The following is a 5,514-nucleotide window of genomic DNA, read 5'->3' as shown; positions in this document are numbered from 1 at the left end:
CAGAAATGTGCCATTCCTGTGTTCTTTCTTTCAACTCCTTACGAGCTAGAATAATTATCAAAATATCGTTGTCATGGAGACAGGGAAGGAAATGTTACTAATCTCCTGCAAGATACAAATACACTTAATTGCTGCCGGGAATATGTTTTCAGCAACATACTAATAATATATATATATATATATATATATATATATATATAGTGACAGTGAGGGCTCCATGGTAACTCTGATAGGCTTCATGAAGAGTCCATTCAAGCGTAAACTTTGCCGTCTTGAAACACAAAAAGAAGATCAATTTGAAAAAAAATCTACATGTGTCCATATTTATTTTTGCTCGTTTTACATGATGCATTTCAGCAAATTGTCTTTGAGGACATTTATACATTTAACACCTGCTAACTGAACAATTATTTTTTTTGCTCCTATAATATACCGGCTTTCCATAATAACTTCACAATTCAGTTTGTGGTTTGGTCTTCCCTACAGCTCCTACCGTAACTATACAATCAAAGAACAGTGTGTGGAAATGAAATATATCAAAGTTATGCATTCATTTTTTATGACGATGTATTAGAGCCACTGTACGGAAAAAAATTGCAAGGTTTTTTTTTCAAAGACGACGTAAACAACCAGATGTTTGCTGTTGCTATGACAACAAGTGAAAGCTACCACTAGCATCTTAGCCCAACCACCCCGATCAATAAACACCCATAAGATGACAGTTTGTCCTCATATGAATAAAAGCAACAATAAGCATCAACATCATCACCCTAAGGACCTTAACGAGGCGTTGTCACATGTTGTCACAAAATAAACGTACATTCATGGGACGTTAGCTAGCATAGATGCTGGTTGTTAGCATCGTAATAAACTCACAAATTTCTCTAATTATTTTTTTTCCTACAGTGGTCCTGATACACCGTCATATTGTTTTAGGATATTGTCAATCAATAAAAATTAAAAAAATTAAAAAAATCAGAGTCCAAAACACATATACACGTAATGATAAGAAGCAATACATTTGAGGGTTTTTTTAAAGGAAGAGCTTTGGCTGAGATAAATCAAACATTAGTCAAAGTCAGTGAGAAAACGATCCTCGTTAGTCCAAGAAAATACGCAATTATAAAGACGGTGCATCGACGAAGCTCGCGATAAAGAGATTCCATTATGAGGCATTATTTCTTCATCACCTTGCTGTTCGGGATCAGCTGACCTACACGCTGCATGAGTGTCACATATCTGCCATTTCAAAACAAACAAAAAAACATTTGCACTGAAACTGGACATGGAGGTCAACCTTCTTCCCTTTGTATCGCCATTTAGAGTCAAACATGAAGTCTATGATCAATCCTGTTTCTCTCCCACAATCTGCCGACTCATCAATGTCCACATTTCACACCATCATGGAGGTCTACTGAGGATCTACCATGGTTGTTAGAATCAAATACCTAACATTTCAAAATGAAGCTAAAATGAAGAGTGTGATCATACTAAAAAAATAATAATAAAAATCAACATTTTATATTGTATATCGCATGCACATCCAAAAACAGATCGCAGCTCAGAGATGAGACGTAACGTCCGCTCACTGCTTTTCTCCCGTACAAAGTGATTCAAACTACCCGACAGGAAGTGATGTTTTCAGCTACAGGAAACGGGAGACGCTGAGAAAAAATGCTTCGGACAGAAAGAGAAAAAAGAATAAATCTGCTGAGTCATTTTTAGGATTCCACCTGTTTCATCACATCTCCGTCTCCTGCAGTGGTTTTAATGCAACCCGACTTAGTTTATATTAATGAGTAGATTATTATTAGTTTATTCCAATGCGCCGATTAGCTCCAAACAGATCAATGATCGATCAATACATATGGATTTCCTGTCTTCTGCTGCTTAAAGTCTTTTTTTTTTTAATTGGCAATTTTGTTTGGAGAAATAATTTGATACCAAGTATGGCAGTTATACCAAACACAGTAATATAATATTCCTTTTAAAAGGAGTTGTATGTAAAAAAGTAACTTTCTGATAACTTGCCCAAATCTGTTCCATATTTTAAAAAAGTAAATTAGCATTCAGAGGAAGGATTCAAGTAAAAGAAAAGCACAGGAAGACTAAAGGAGGCGGCGATGGGATGAATCTGAGTTGTATTTGATTTACTAGAAACATGGATTTTCTGCCTCCAAACAGCGTTTCTACCAAATTTGCAAATGGAAACAGCATCATATTTCACAAATGTTTAAAATGTTTAAATCTGTCCTTCATGGGTCACGATACAACGAAATCTCAGGCTTCATGATTCCTGACTTTGTCCGGGAGAATAACAGTGTGTTCGACTAAACGGATGTTTTTTCACAATAAGCCAGTGTTGTTCAGCTGAATAAATTCCACAATCTTTAATCCTGGTGTTTCCAGTCAAAACCAGCACAGAAAGGAATAGTTTGGGTTCACTTGTGTTTTGTTTTTTAGAAAAGAAAAATCACCTAAGACCTCCACCTTCCTGCGTGTGCGTTAAAAAAAAATAAAAACGTGAAAGCCATCAATTGTGAAATATACTCAGCAACACTTCTGATCCGAGGTCAGCAGAACGGACGAAACAACAACAACACTTGAAAGAACATTCGAAAAATGCTGAATTCCTTTAAAATAAATAAAAAACGTCATAGTTCTTTTTACATTTCGTACAACATATACCAATCTGTCATCTGCATAATCAACAAGGAAGGTAGCAACTTTTCATAAAATACTGAGAAGAAGAAGAAAAAAAAAACATTTAAAAAATCGTAACTGTGTGGCGAAGCACGAAGCGTCGCCTGATAAAGTATATTTGTAGTAAAATGTGTTGCTGCGTTTACGTTGCTCTACGTTTAATAGGGTTTTTTTTACAAACAGAACACAAACCTCTTAATGCTTTAACCTCAAACACAGAGAACCTGCAGGGCATTCTGGGTAAGAATACAGATGTTTCGTTGAATGTAAACGTTGCATCCTAACAACTGGAAGCGTCTACAGTATCTGAGTGTGTGTTTCCTAAAACTCACATTTCCTCCGCTGAAATCAGTCCTACAAAACTTTCATGAGTTTTCTAAGTTGGACCCAAAGTTTATTAAGTTTCTCTGAAACACAAGAACTACCCCCCCCCCCCAAAAAAAACATATAATATCTGAGTGGCACATTAATAAACAGCTGAAAAACCACCTGTATATTTATTAGAAAACGTGACCTGAATGTTAATCCTGACGTTAATCAGCGGTGATGCTGATTACGTTTCAGATTTAACGATTCTTTAACGATTCGGCAAAAGAAAAAAACCTATTTGATATTCAACATTCGAAGCTTTTGAAACATTTAAAGCTGTTGACGGGTTCTCGACTCGTGGGTCGGGTGAGGAAACTGGATTTAATTAAAGATTTTGATTGAAATGGTTGGTGGAGTCTGTATGATACGATGCCGTGTTAAGGCCACAGTAGGAAATAAAATAAATAACTATATATAATGAATATATAATATTCAGAGAAAAGAAGTCGCAAATGTGCTACTTTATTAGAGGTTTTTTCTCTGAATATTGCCCCGTCTCAGCTCCGTTATTTATTATTTTCCTACAGTGGCGTCAACACGCTGTCTGTTGGTATGAGGCACGAAACCAGATAATAATAATAATAATATGCTTGTTTATCTTGTTAATCCTGCATTTAAAGTTGTCATTGAACTCTTCTGGTGTTCCTCGCCGCCAACATTTCAATGAGTTTTGGTTTAATTCTCCTCCATAAACAATCAGCTGTTGACTTCCTGCTTTTAGGTTTTTCTTGAAGTCTTTTAGCACGATATCACATATGTTACCGTCATGTGCATATTTGTACACGATCCTGCAGTCGAACTCGTGTTTGGTCTGAACATTATCCTGGAATACAAATTAGACGCAAAACAAAGTATTTCCCGCTCTCCGAGGATCGATCACGTGGTGAACCGGCGGTTTCTCTCGGCGGTGAAACGGCGGTGAAACGGCGGTAGTTGCACCAGACAGGCGTATTCTTCTTCTACGCTGGAATTACCTTCCTTCTTAGGGTGTTTACTCAAGTTACTACCACACCTGTACTCATACTACCACCTAGTACCCACGGTACCCACGGTACCCGCGGTTTCTCGGCGGTGCCTCGGCAGTGACTCGGCGGTGACTCGGCGGTTTCTCTCAGCGGTGTCTCGCGGCCTCGCAGCAGTTGTAACCGGGTCTGACATGTCGCGCTGCGCTGGTGTGATGGTTTAACATTCCAGCTGTCTGCTCTCGTTGCCGCCGCACGCCTCACACTTCCCGCCCGCCGGCCTCGTTTCTCGGCTGTCTGCTCTCCAGCCTGACTGGCCTTTCCTCCGCTGAGCTGCTGGCTCGGCTTCACATTCGGTTGTCGCACCTTTTTTTGCACAACATGAGTGAAACTGCCAATTTTGGAGGAGCCAGCGTGTCAAACGGCGAAGTAGCAGTGAGAGCAGGCGTCGTTTTAAATCCGAGTCTGAGTGCAGGATTTAAATAAAATACTGTACTTCGAATATGTAAAATAATACTTTTTCTGAGATAAAATAAACCTATTTTACTGCCAACTTGAACGCTGCCTGAGATACTTTATCACTTGAACGCCGCTTCTCTTTATCTGCTCGTAAAGGTTCAATCAGTCTGCAGATCTGGTGCGTTCACATGCTCCCTGGGAAGCTCCGACATTTGAGCATTAAAGGTGCCCTGCCTCCCAGTGTTTCTCACCAGAACACACGTTCTCGTGTCCGCGAGGTCCAAACAAACGTGGATTGTTTTTTCTTTCCTCGTAAAAAAAACTGCTACTGCTTCTACTTCTACTTCTACTGCTTTGTCAGAGGATCACCACGCCATGTTGTGCGTAACTTCGCTTTAATGTGAAAGACATCGCCCGATACGAAAAAACTGACCTTGTCTCCTCAAATTTACGTGACCACAAAACTAAACTTTCGAAAATTTGCGAGATGGAAACGTATTTTTCTCCAGGTCACTGTTGCGGTTTTAAACAACTAAACAAATCCCAACAAAACTGTTTCTGTTATCTTACAGACGTAGCGGTTTAACGTAATGTCACAATAAGCAACAGGAACAATGGTCTCCTGGGTGAAAGTCCTGTCGGTGTCGTTGGAGAGGATTGAAGACAAATACTGAAATGATCTCCAAACAAATCTGAAGTTGAACATGATGGGAGTTAGTACGTGCACCTTGATGCCGACTAAAAATAGATTTTAGCTGCATTATGAAACTACCAAGAGTGCTTTGAAATAATGCAAATAAACAAGCGTGATATTTTTAGCAATACATGCAAAAGAAATAACTTTGTTGCGTCTTCTAAAAATATTACACCGACATGTTTGGCTGTTTCATTATTGCCAGAAATATGACAAATATGTCACAGGAGTGTGATGGTATGCTTCTCTCTCTGCTTTTATTAAAAAAATAATTTTAAATTCTTCAGCCAAACACCACGATGTGAGTCAACAGCAGAAGAAAATACT

The sequence above is a fragment of the Eutrigla gurnardus genome (genome assembly GCF_963514095.1).
Source record: "Eutrigla gurnardus genome assembly, chromosome: 16".
In the NCBI taxonomy this organism is placed as follows: Eukaryota; Metazoa; Chordata; class Actinopteri; order Perciformes; family Triglidae; genus Eutrigla; species Eutrigla gurnardus.
The sequence above is the reverse complement of the archived record's forward strand: the minus strand, read 5'-3'. Positions refer to the sequence as shown.